At 49.4% G+C, this 12,974-nt stretch overlaps 1 non-coding gene and 2 pseudogenes across 2 annotated transcripts in view; all 3 read right to left on the bottom strand.

The window, feature by feature from the left end:
• LOC124010239 overlaps window positions 1-12,974 on the bottom strand; it is a 28,312-nt pseudogene that overhangs the window by 1,795 nt on the left and 13,543 nt on the right. The window contains exons 11-31 of the transcript XR_006834394.1: window positions 11,863-12,886; window positions 11,641-11,729; window positions 11,009-11,189; window positions 10,594-10,727; window positions 10,229-10,381; window positions 7,411-7,803; window positions 6,023-6,169; window positions 5,500-5,733; window positions 5,235-5,339; window positions 4,618-4,977; window positions 4,178-4,307; window positions 3,885-3,984; window positions 3,484-3,743; window positions 3,220-3,344; window positions 2,937-3,109; window positions 2,630-2,755; window positions 2,321-2,402; window positions 2,108-2,206; window positions 1,021-1,158; window positions 812-893; window positions 262-402 (exon numbers count right to left, since the gene is read on the bottom strand). The product of XR_006834394.1 is annotated as a eukaryotic translation initiation factor 4 gamma 1-like (transcript). The remainder of the gene's footprint in view (window positions 1-261; window positions 403-811; window positions 894-1,020; window positions 1,159-2,107; window positions 2,207-2,320; window positions 2,403-2,629; window positions 2,756-2,936; window positions 3,110-3,219; window positions 3,345-3,483; window positions 3,744-3,884; window positions 3,985-4,177; window positions 4,308-4,617; window positions 4,978-5,234; window positions 5,340-5,499; window positions 5,734-6,022; window positions 6,170-7,410; window positions 7,804-10,228; window positions 10,382-10,593; window positions 10,728-11,008; window positions 11,190-11,640; window positions 11,730-11,862; window positions 12,887-12,974) is intronic.
• On the bottom strand, window positions 66-196 carry LOC124010266. The gene has a single exon (XR_006834402.1). It is a non-coding gene; the product is annotated as a small nucleolar RNA SNORA3/SNORA45 family (small nucleolar RNA).
• On the bottom strand, window positions 633-749 carry LOC124010259 (annotated as a pseudogene).

Raw genomic sequence — 12,974 nt, 5'->3', positions numbered from 1 at the left:
CATGGAATGGGAAGCAACTGCAGTGCTGTGGATGTTCACGACAAAATGAAACATCAAAACGGAGGTTCTGTATCTGAGCGGGTGATTGGCTGGGCCACAAGAGACTACAGCCAATGAATAGGCAAAGAGGTTTACTCTGCGAGCACTCTAGCACACCAGGACAATGAGGTTGTAAAGGCGTGACTCTAGCCTCGCTACCCACAATCATACACAACCTCACAGAACTGAGGCGAAACACACACACCACAGTACTGTACTCACTGGCCGGTTGCTCCATGTGCACCATGAGGGCCTGGAGGGCGTAAAGTGCCTGCAGCTCCCTATGCTCGTCACTCAGGTACCGCTGCAGCAGCTTGGCCCTCTGGGTAATCTGCTCCACGTCCACCTTGTACGGGTTCTCACCTGGACGGAGGGAAGGAGGGAGAGCGTGTTAAGAGTGAGTGAAGGCGGAGAGAGCGGGAGAAAGGATAGATGCATGTTCCACCCCCATTCTTCTTACAACGTAGTCTCCAACCAGTCAACCCGATTCATAGGAAAATTTACCCAGACCCATAAACCTAAAGTAGCACCAAATGACCAACACTCATTCTACACCCAACTTGATGCCCCCTTTGCCAATCAGACAGATATCAGAATGTACCAGCGATTGGGCATAGAACCAGAAGTCGGGAACATTCTGGCACCGAATACATAGCACTGTCCTTGGTTTCTCTCCATCACACACACACACACACACAACAGAAAGGAGGTTGGAAGCATCTTTAAGGTATGCAAACAGAAGGGCCAGATATATGGGCTTCGCGGTACTCACATATAACAGCTGACTGGCAAATGGAGGTCATCAGAGCGCGCACAAACTGGTTGGCAGCCGCCTGCTGTTCGTCCAGGTTGGCCTGTAAGTGAGAGGGTAAATAAATAAGTAGTTCCCACACAGAGCCTGCTTTCCCAAAAGTTACATGTAGATGCGCGTTTAAACTTTCGATTGACCGGCTGATACACGAAGTTGCACATCACACACACCTCGACCCAGTCTCTGATGCGCTGGTTGTTAGCCCTGTCCTGGATCAGTCTGTCCAGATGTTTGCTAAGCTCCTCCCCGCTCATGGGCTTCTTCTGATTGGTCTCATCCGACTCCTCCCCCAGGGTAAACTCAATTTTCTGGAAAGAGCGAACACACCATAGAATTACATTAGGAACTCTACGGAAGGCACACTCCGATCACTCAGGTTGCCTGACCACGCCACAAATTGATACGCGCGCGTGTTATGGGCCAGCACGGCAGCGTGTTATGGGCCAGCACGGCAGCGTGTTATGGGCCAGCACGGCAGCGTGTTATGGGCCAGCACGGCAGCGTGTTATGGGCCAGCACGGCAGCGTGTTATGGGCCAGCACGGCAGCGTGTTATGGGCCAGCACGGCAGCGTGTTTAGCACGGCAGCGTGTTATGGGCCAGCACGGCAGCGTGTTATGGGCCAGCACGGCAGCGTGTTATGGGCCAGCACGGCAGCGTGTTATGAAACGGTCGTGTTATGGGCCAGCACGGCAGCGTGTTATGGGCCAGCACGGCAGCGTGTTATGATTCTGAAAGGTCAAATAGCCATCTGCAATGATAAGAAGCGGCCGTGTGGGGAACCGTAGGTGGCTTGTTTCAGTTAGTTGTGTCTTGTTCTTGAGATCGCGTCTCGAGGCGTTTGGACTTATGTCTATGCAAATATGGCTAAAATTAGCTAGCTAACTAACAACAACCGTGACAACGCAATTGGAGTCAACCAATGCTTTTTGTGCAATCTTATTGTACGTTATTGTACGTTATTGTACGTTTTCAATAAACATTGAGACAAAATATAGTTCACGCTGTTGTCAATGATCCTTCGATTCTAAGCCAACAAGGTCCGTTTTGCACACATTGGTTTCGTTGCTAAACACACCTATAGAGCGAGAAGGCAAACCCCCTTAACCAAAACAACAAAAATCCTCTCATTTATTTAGGTCAGTCGCATGTTCAGTCCACCGATCTTAAATCTTACATGGCATTCAGAACGAGTGGCATTAAAAATATATATATATATTTTTTTTGTGTGAAGTTTAACCCCTTCTCCCACACGGACCTGTTCAGTCACAAACTTATTGACGTCCTCATCCTCTGGCAGGAAGTCTCTCCAGTTGAGCCCTGCTTCCGTCCACAGACCACCCACCTTCTTATGAGTCTGAAAATCATTTATTTTTACAAATCATTAATAAACAATTAATTTACACACACACACAAAATATTTTATGGACATACACAAACCCCACAGAGCTGATTTCACAGAGACACTTACCATTCCTTTGCAGAGTAAGTTGAGAATCTGCACCAGCAGCAGACCAGCCTTACCCAGGGGAACCAGGGGCTTGGAGATCTCCCTGGAGAAACACACACACAGTAGCAAAAGGTTACCGAGCGTTCCTTTAAACTTCTCATTCATTCATTCTTTACATCCATCTCAAACTGTATATTTTCTTGACTAGCACTTCACTATTCATCCACAAAGTGAAGCGTCAGTCAAAGCCTTTCTGGAACCAACGCTGTTACATGCAAGTGACTGCCGGGAGTTGGGGCCTATGCAACCTATATAGAGCCTGGGCCTCACCTGAAGAGCTGTCCCATGGGGATGCCTCCGTCATGGAGCATGGGGGTGATGAGCTCAGCCAGGTATTGCCAGATGTGGGGGATGTCTATGGCCATATCCTCAGCCACCTCCAGGATCTCCTTGAGCCTTTGATTAAAACATAACCAGGCAAAGACCTTATTCAGTGCTCTCTCACCCACAAAACAAGGCAAAGTAATCACTTTCTCGTGGACAGGACTGCGTGCTTCCTCAAAACACACACTTTCTTTCACCATTTGAGAAACGCACACAACCTGGTCTTTAGGGCACTACTCTCTCTGCCTCTCACCCCTTGTAGTACTGTGTTGTGGGCAGGGTGCCGGCCTTGAGAAGTTGGTGCAGTAGCAGGCCCATCCGTTCCCTGGCGATGGCGCTGCGCTCCAGAGTGTCCTCCAGGCCGTTCCGCACAAACACAAAGAGCAGCGGGGCGCTGTTCAGCTCCCCTACACACTGCAGCGCCTCCTACAGGGCCGGACGGGGAAGGAAAGGGGTTTAGTATTACAGCAGTCGGCTATGCAATCGCCACTGTGTGTGTACCTTTGTCATGGACACAAAACTGATGGTGTGTGTACCTTCATGTCATTGAGATGGAGATACTCCTCGATGATGGCGCTGGACTTCTTGTCCAGCTCCTCCTCGGTCATGGCCGGTTTGGCCGGAGCAGCGGGGGGAAGGGTGGGGCCTGTCTCACGCTTCACTGTACAGATACAACACAGTTACACACACAATTGTACACAAAAACATATTTTACACTACGGTGTGTGCACATGTATCCAGCGTGTGTGTGTGTGAATGATGTATGTGTTGGCAGTAGAAGTGTGTGTATAGTCTCTTACCAACAGCCTCCTTGCTAGGAGCCCTGTCCCGGCTACCGCTGCCTCCCCGGTCACGGCTGCCTCTGTTCCGGTCGTCAGACATGCTAGCTACGCGCCGGACGGGGGGTTCCGTAGGGGTGCGACTATCGCTCCTACGCTCCTCTGTCTCGCGGCTGAAGCTGCGCTTGGTGATAGGCGGGCGGGCGTCGCGACTACCGTCGCGCCGCTCGAAGCGGTCGAACCTGTCCCGGTCCCCGCCGCGGTCACGACTGGAGCTGGACCTACGGAGAAGGAGAGAGATATTGGAGAGCGGAGAGAGGGGGTAGAAAATGAAGGTGTGTAAGCGAGAATCGGGGGGCAGAGAGAAAGATCAGGAAGAATGAGGGGAAACAGAAAGCAAAAACAGCAACAGAGGTACTGACCTCTGGGGTACCCTGCGGTCAGCATCCGAGGACGCTGGTGGAGCAGACTGCTGCAAGGCAGAGAAACGGTTGCCAGTGGCCGGACGGCCAGTCTCCGCTGCTAGAGAACAAAAGGAAGGAAGGAATGAGCGAGAGATCAATACACTCATATCACACAAATGACAAGTGTGTATAGTACAATGTGACACATTTGTTGGGTATTTTGCACTTGTGTGAGGGATGTCGGTGTGTGTTTGTATGAAGTAGGCTTCCACCCGACTCTCTGTGTTCGGCATGCGCCCATGTGGCCCTACCCGGTTCAGCTCCGGCAGCAGGCTTGGCTCCCGTGGTGCCTCCACTGCTGCCCTTGCCCCAGCTGCCCCACATGCCCTTACCCCCGAGCTGGGGCGCAAGGAGCTGGTTGTTGAAGTCCAGAGCACCAGGCTAGTGGGGGGAGAGGTCAAAAGGTTGAGAGCAGAGGTGATGACATAAGTATATCCATCTCAATGGGGACTCGACTTGGTAAAACAAAATGACGAAAAATGGCTACTTAAGTGACAAGTGAAATACCCGAGAACACAAACTCTTCACCTGGTCATGTGATCGCAAAAAAGCATCCTTATGAGCTACTGAAATACAATCAATACACACTATTGCTTACCTTCCCCCTCATAATTAGGAACCCGATTTGTGTTGGTTTAGTAATTAAAAACACGTTTCTTTATTAGTTGCAAACTTTAAAACCACCACTCACCTTGGTGATCTTGCTGAGCCGGCTGGTATCGATGGGTCTGTTCTTGGTGGAGATGGGCACTGTGTTCCAGCCTTCGTCCTGGGGCTGGCTGCCCCTAGCCCCCTGGCCGCCGTGCTGGCCCCCACGGCCCCCCTGATCCCTTCCTCCTCTGTCTCGGTCTCCCCCCCTGCCGTCTCTTCCTCCACCACCACCACCTCCTCTTCCACCACCACCCCCTCCTCCTCCACCACCACTGTCATTCCTTGACATAAGCTGCTGTTGGACCTTGACCAGCTGCATTTGCTCCTCTCGCTCAGCATCCTTGTGGATCTGGTCTATGGTCTTCGGGCCTTGTTCCCCTCGCCGGGGCACCCAGCCACTCTGGTGGAGGGAAAGAACTCTTTTAAAGTGATGAATTAGAGTATGGTCATTGCTGTGACGCCATGACTGTAATGATACTATTGCAGAGAAGACAGAGGAAAGAAGAAGTGAAAGAGAGCGCTGAAGAGGAGAGAGAGAGAGGAGGGGATGGCGTGAAGGACAGAAAGAGAGAGGAAGATACAGAAAGCTGGAGGGAGAGAAAATGAGAAATGGAGAGAACATTGCACAGAGAGGGATGGAGGGAGGTGTAGTTGTACCCGTCTGAGGTCGATGACGTCCTGCAGCATGAAGCGGATCCTGGACGAGGTCTTCTTCTCCTTGATGATCTTGTCCATCTGGGCAAAGTACTGGTCCATACGGGGCTGTAGGGACAAACAGAGGGACACTCAGACTGGTGTGTGTGTGGCCATTCACATTTCTGCAGAGGAAATATGTCAGGTATCAGTATATGTGTGTGTGTGTGTCCCTGTGCATTGGCATGCGTACATGCCTTTATGTGTCTGTATCTCGCTCTTTGCATACCTTGGCCTTCTCAAAGTCCAGGTCCTTGCCGATTGTGGACAGCAGTCTACAGAGGCACTCCAGCGACTCCTCGTCGTGGTTCTTCAGCAGCTTGACGATGCAGTCGTGCATGATGGCCTCCGTCAGCATCTTCAGCTTGAACAGCTCGCCGATGAACTTGATGTTGCCCAGCGACCGCCGGCGCGCCTTGTCCTTCGCCTCCTCCAGCTCCGCCTTCAGACCGGCTTTCTCCTCCTGGGAGGTGAGAGGTCAAAAGGTCATTTGAAAGTAAAGAAAGCTGTATTGCCCAAAATGCACCCACTATTTGAGGGTCCGGGACGGAACAGAATGTGATTCTATCTTGGCTAGTTCAACCACAGACCTCGGCAAAAGTGAAAAACAGCAAATCAAATGAATAGTCAAATACATGGATTTAGAATTTATGAGGATAGAGACCAATCTTGTGATATTGGCAATATGAACATGGGTTAGATATGAATATAACAGAACGCATCTGTTGTGTAGACAGGATGTGATGTCGTACCTCTTTTGCGGCCTCCATCTCCTTCTGTTTGGCCTCAAAGATCACGTCGTCGTCCTGGTCCTTCTCAAACTCCTTCTGACAGCGGTTCAGCAGCAGCTTACGGAAGTTCACAGTCACTCCCGGCTTGTCTGTGGTGGGCACTTTCAACTGGGAGGACACAAGGAAAGGAAACAAGTCATGTTTAGTTCAAGGTCAGTTTCGTTTATGTTCAGTGGCTTAGAAAAGTACACTCAAACAAATGGATGAAGACAGAATTAAAACAGAGGGGGAGAAAAGGAACGAAAGAGGGCTTCTCAGCTCCTCGAGTTCTTCATTTCCATCCCTATACTGCAGTGTATGGATGTGCAGCTTTCCCTTTCAAGACGACACCATACACACCTAGACACACGGGCCCCGAAATGATACATTTTAGTTTGAAACGATTCGGTGTGATTCAGTTTGATGCAATAACATTTGTTGCAATAGAAACATTAATTTTCCATTCTAAATTCAAATCTGTTAGGGCCTCCCAAGTGGCGCAGCGGTGGAAGGCAATGCATCGTAGTGCTTGAGGTGTCACTACAGACCCGGCCTCGATCCCAGGCTGTCACACAACCGACCATGACCGGGAGTCCCATAGGGCAGCATACAATTGGCCCGGTGTTGTCAGTGTTAGGGGAGTGTTTGGCCCGGGGGGGGGGCTTTACTTGGCTCATAGCGCTCTGGCGACTCCTTGCTGCGGGCCCGAGCGCCTGCAGGCTGACTTCGGTAATCAGTTGAACGGTGTTTCCTAAGGCACATTGGTGCAGCTGGCTTTCGGGTGAAGCACGAGGGTGTTAAGAAGAGCGGCTAGGCGGGTCATGTTTCGGAGGACGTAAAAGTCTGCTGCTGATAGAGCTCATGAGCTGGGCCTCTCAACTGGACCTGTCTGAGCTGACTTCCGTGTGTGTGTGTGTGTGTGTGTGTGTGTGTAATGATGTACGTAGGCACCTGATCTGAGCCATAAAGGAGATAAGGCATCTACCACCCCACTACAAGAACTTGTCATGTATTTTTTGCACATTAACTGTTTGAGCTAGTAATGTATCAATAGTTATCATTTACAAAATGAGCAATGACATTGAGCAATGAACAGCACAACTCGGTTGTCAAACTATGAGGTATTTTCAGAAGGCAGAATGTAATGAGCAACATTTATTTTAGTTAACCAGCGATTTGTAATGGTTCAATCAACTTTCTGACTGATGCACTTGTATCTTTAACATTTGAATCGGGTACCAAGGCGTACTGGTGACGCGTTACCTCCCTACTGCACTGGTCCAAACACATGGCTCAAAGTAGAGGAAGAGAGAACGAAAGAAAAAAAGACAAACACAAAATTCCCAAACGTCGTCAGTCACGTCACTCACCCCCATAAGGCAGCGGCACATGTTGGCGTAGGCCACGGAGAAGTTGGGCTCGGAGATGGCCTTCTCAAAGATGAGGTCGATCACTCCCTTCAGCCGCTCCTCCGTGTCGATGGTCAGCTCCGTGACCTGTTTCATCAGTTGCTGGAACATCTGAGGGGTCAGCTTGTTAAGGATGGAGCGGACCCTCTTGAACAGCTCCTGGGTCTTGGCCTGCTCGGGGTCGTCGCTCTCCTCCTCCTCGGGGGCGGCCCCGCGGCTCCCCGCCATCTTCACCGCGGGCTTCCAGGCTTTCTCTGCCTTGTTGAGCTCCACGTCGCCGCCTAGCGATGAGGAGATGATGATCTTGCGGGGCTCCTTGCGCTGGCCCTGCTGGGAGCGCCGGGGTCCTGGGGGCTGGGGGGGGAGAGGAGAGAGAGCGAAGGGGGGGGAAAGCAAGATGGGTGAGGGGTAGAGGGATAAAACATGTAGAGATGAGAGGGAAATGATGTCTATGAACTTCAAACAAACTGGGCTGTCAATCTATTCAACTTGAGCCCAGCTTTAGACATAAACAAGGTAGAGAGCAGCACCAGTTCCAGTCAATGGCAGTCTTAGAACACTATTCAAATGGTCATCTTTAAATGCTCACAATAAATTACTGGTTGTTGACCAATTCATCCATTTGTTTTCAAGCAATGTGTGACAAATGATTGATTTCTATCATGTGGAGAGTGAGGTAATGACATACTTTGAACTGTGACTAATGCTTTCCAAGAGACAACAGCCCACACGTGACCAAAACAAATGGTCGATCTTGGTCTTGAATTATAGGATCTCTACGCACTTACAACAGAGGCATCTGGATGGATATAACCCGTTTTAGCAAAGATGTGTACTCGGTTTTATACACCTGTCAGAAATGGGTGTGGCTGAAATAGCCGAATCCACATACTTGTGTGTGTGTGTGTGTATATATGTATATATATATATATGTATATATATATATATATAAATATAAAGATATCTTAAAAATAATATATACAGTGCCTTGCGAAAGTATTCGGCCCCCTTGAACTTCGTGAACTTTGCCACATTTCAGGCTTCAAACATAAATATATAAAACTTTTTTTTGTGAAGAATCAACAACAAGTGAGATGCAATCATGAAGTGGAAAGACATTTATTGGATATTTCAAACTTTTTTAACAAATCAAAAACTGAAAAATTGGGCGTGCAAAATTATTCAGGCCCTTTACTTTCAGTGCAGCTTACTCTCTCCAGAAGTTCAGTGAGGATCTCTGAATGATCCAATGTTGACCTATATGACTAATGATGATAAATACAATCCACCTGTGTGTAATCAAGTCTCCGTATAAATGCACCTGCACTGTGATCGTCTCAGAGGTCCGTTAAAAGCGCAGAGAGCATCATGAAGAACAAGTAACACACCAGGCAGGTCCGAGATACTGTTGTGAAGAAGTTTAAAGCCGGATTTGGATACAAAAAGATTTCCCAAGCTTTAAAACATCCCAAGGAGCACTGTGCAAGCGATAATATTGAAATGGAAGGAGTATCAGACCACTGCAAATCTACCAAGACCTGACCGTCCCTCTAAACTTTCAGCTCATACAAGGAGAAGACTGATCAGAGATGCAGCCAAGAGGCCCATGATCACTCTGAATGAACTGCAGAGATCTACAGCTGAGGTGGGAGACTCTGTCCATAGGACAACAATCAGTCGTATATTGCACAAATCTGGCCTTTATGGAAGAGTGGCAAGAAGAAAGTCATTTCTTAAAGATATCCATAAAAAGTGTCATTTAAAGTTTGCCACAAGCCACCTGGGAGACACACCAAACATGTGGAAGAAGGTGCTCTGGTCAGATGAAACCAAAATGGAACTTTTTGGCAACAATGCAAAACGTTATGTTTGGCGTAAAAGCAACACAGCTCATCACCCTGAACACACCATCCCCACTGTCAAACATGGTGGTGGCAGCATCATGGTTTGCGCCTGCTTTTCTTCAGCAGGGACAGGGAAGATGGTTAAAATTGATGGGAAGATGGATGGAGCCAAATACAGGACCATTCTGGAAGAAAACCTGATGGAGTCTGCAAAAGACCTGAGACTGGGACGGAGATTTGTCTTCCAACAAGACAATGATCCAAAACATAAAGCAAAATCTACAATGGAATGGTTCAAAAATAAACATATCCAGGTGTTAGAATGGCCAAGTCAAAGTCCAGACCTGAATCCAATCGAGAATCTGTGGAAAGAACTGAAAACTGCTGTTCACAAATGCTCTCCATCCAACCTCACTGAGCTCGAGCTGTTTTGCAAGGAGGAATGGGAAAAAATGTCAGTCTCTCGATGTGCAAAACTGATAGACATACCCCAAGCGACTTACAGCTGTAATCGCAGCAAAAGGTGGCGCTACAAAGTATTAACTTAAGGGGGCTGAATAATTTTGCAAGCCCAATTTTTCAGTTTTTGATTTGTTAAAAAAGTTTGAAATATCCAATAAATGTCATTCCACTTCATGATTGTGTCACACTTGTTGTTGATTCTTCACAAAAAAATATAGTTTTATATCTTTATGTTTGAAGCCTGAAATGTGGCAAAAGGTCGCAAAGTTCAAGGGGGCCGAATACTTTCGCAAGGCACTGTATATTTACAAAGAAAAGGATATGGGGGATTGGAAATGGAGAACAATTTTTCCACTTAAGCCTCCATCCATCTGACGTATTAAATATGATCTACCCCATAAAAAAAATATATATATTTTTTTTTAAGTGTCCACTATATAACTCCATACATGGACCCACACTGCGATACTCACTCCCATATGGTCCCTTCCAGGGCCCCGTGGTCCCCCTCCCCCACCTCCGGAGGACTGTCTGCCCAGGTTACCCATGAAGGCGGGGGTGAAGTCTGGCCCGGCGTTCATCATGTTGCGACCCGGCTCCGCTGGGCGCATGGGGGTCTTATTGGCCTACAGAGAGGAGAGGATTAAGAACCTATGAATTTGACTTTGAAATTAGTATTCGGGACAGACTCGAAAAGCACATGAATGAACTACGGGAGCATAATCACGTCACTTAGTTGTGAATAATACACTTCAAACTGGATGCCTATAAAAAATAATAATAATACCCATATTGGCTCATTAAATTGTTATTTCTTTCCTTCAATGACATAGTTTACCTTATCCAACACCACATCGCAGATAAGAGGCAGGCCCTCAGGCTTGTTCATGCTGGCACCAATGTACCGGAAGCCCAGCAGGAACTCCCTGTCGTACCTCTTCTTATCCTCCGGGTCGATAGGCTTCCATTGCTCTTTTGGGAGGAAAGGGTGGAGGAGTGGGAGAGTTTGAACGGGCGACGGACTCTTTCATACTGCTTAACCGTTGCTGGGACACATTCAACCAAATCTATCAGACTGCTCCTGAAGAGACATGCATCTCGGGAGGGATAACGCTGGCCATACGCCTGCATAATGTGGTCGTTGACCATTCGTTGACCATTCACGATGAGACATTTCACATAGGAGATAGTCAGCGTCAACTAAGATGAATTGGGTCACCTAAAGACACATTTATTTCTAGGGGGCCACCCACCTCCTTTGTACTGGTACTTGAGGTCGCCTGGTTTGAGCGGGGGCGTGTCGGCGTTCTGCTTGTCCTCCTTCTCCTCCCACGTCTCGTCTGGCGCGTCGGCTGTCACCAAAGGGGGAGGGGCAACAGGGCTGGGCTCCACCAGAGTGGACAAGGGCTCGGGGGCAGCCGCCGCCTCCTTCTCCTGTATGGATGAGAGAGTTGGGAGAAGGAACAGGACAATTGGAGGGGTAAGACGGAGTAGAAAGAATTTCAGACCCCTACAATGCCGTCAGGATTTGGGGTGACAATCTTTTTTGATACATTTTATTTTGTTGTTGTGAGAGAATACAAGTTTCAAATTCGCATACGGGAAGTTTGACGAAAACTTGCTGGGAAGTGAAATGATTGTCTCGACAGATATACCAGGACTCCAGGCACAAAGACCAACGGTGCCATATGCCAAGTTGCTCTTGCACTGACCAAACCGGAGTAGCAGCTGGACTGCAGTGCTGGGAGTAACAATCTTACACATTTTTCAAGGTTTACCACTGGTGCACCTTCAAGTGGTCACGGACAACTGTTCAGAATAGCTCAAGACTTTAGAAGGCCGCTCTGCTCTATGCAAGCAGGCACATGAGTAGATACAAACGCACCTCTTTGAAGGCATCCAGCATGTCTCCTATGGCCTCCTTCTTGTTCAGCTCCTTCATGTTCCTCTTCTTCTTTGGCACAGACACAGCAGCTAGGAGAGGAGTTCAGAAATTGTTACGTCAAAACCTGAAGCCACACCATCCAGAACCCGTCTGCACCAGCCAAACCCTTGGTGCACACAGTACTTCCTGTGATCCCGACCAGTAAAAACCTTCCCCTCTCACCTTGCATAGACGTGTCCTCTGAAGGGCTACTGGCCAAGGGCACCGTGGCTGCATCTTCCTCTTTCTCACCCTCCTCTGCCACGGCAGCATCTGCAAGGGTAGCAGTTTCCTGAGGTGTGGGAACGGCAGGCTCGGTGTTGGGCATTGCAGTTCGCTCTTGTGCAGGCACGGGGGCGTCTACCTCGTCGGGGTACTCCTGGGGGAGGCCGTTGGACAGGGGCGTCTGCGCCTCGCTCTTCTGGGCCATGGCGGGCTCTGCCTCCGGGACAGAGGGGGTGACGGCAGGAACGGGCACAGCAGCTTCCTGTTTCGGCGCTGTCGGCTCGACCACGCTCTCAGTTTTAGTGGGAGCTTCCACAGACACCACCGGCTTCACGGCCGGGGCAGAGTGTTTGATCGTTGCTGTGGCAACGGGAGTCAAAGGTCGTGGAGCGGGCTTAGTGTGTTCTTTAGCGACCGCCACCGTAACAGGCGCCACTACCTCTGGCTTGGTGGTAAGCACAGGCTCCTCCTTTACCTTCTCTACAATCTCCTCCTCCACCACCACTACTACTTCTTCTTCTTCCTTTTTATTCTCTGCCTCCTCTTTCTCCGCTACCAGAGCAGGAGGCTTCTCGACGGCTGCTAGGGCGGCCGAAGGCTCTTCCTCAATGGGAGGAGCTTCAGGAGTCACTGCCTTTCCCGCCAGGGTCACACCGGCATCCACCGTGTCACTGACCTGAGCGATGGTGGTGATGGGGGGGTGGTGTCTGCACCTCTGCAGGGGGAGGGGAGGTAGGAGCTGCCGGGGGCGAGGGGGATGGGGGAGGGGCCTGGTTTTCCTCTGGCGGAATGGCCTCCTCGGCCTTCCCCGCAGCCGTGGGGACAGCCGATTGGCTGACGACCTGTTCGGTAGGTGGGGCTGCTTGGCTATCTTTTTCCTGCTTGGCCTCAGTTGAGACGGTGGCGGTGGCAGGCTCTGGGGTCACCAACACAGGAGGCGGGGTCATGGCGGCCATTGTTTCTGCAGGTTCCATGTTGTCATCTGAAAAAATACATAATAATCAGTTCAGAACAGTTTTGGAACTATTACGTAATATCATTCTATCATTGAAGATCAAATTCATTGTTTA

This window comes from Oncorhynchus gorbuscha, linkage group LG22 (genome assembly GCF_021184085.1).
Source record: "Oncorhynchus gorbuscha isolate QuinsamMale2020 ecotype Even-year linkage group LG22, OgorEven_v1.0, whole genome shotgun sequence".
NCBI lineage: Eukaryota > Metazoa > Chordata > Actinopteri > Salmoniformes > Salmonidae > Oncorhynchus > Oncorhynchus gorbuscha.
Note: the sequence above shows the minus strand (reverse complement) of the source record. Positions and strands in the feature narration are given on the sequence as shown.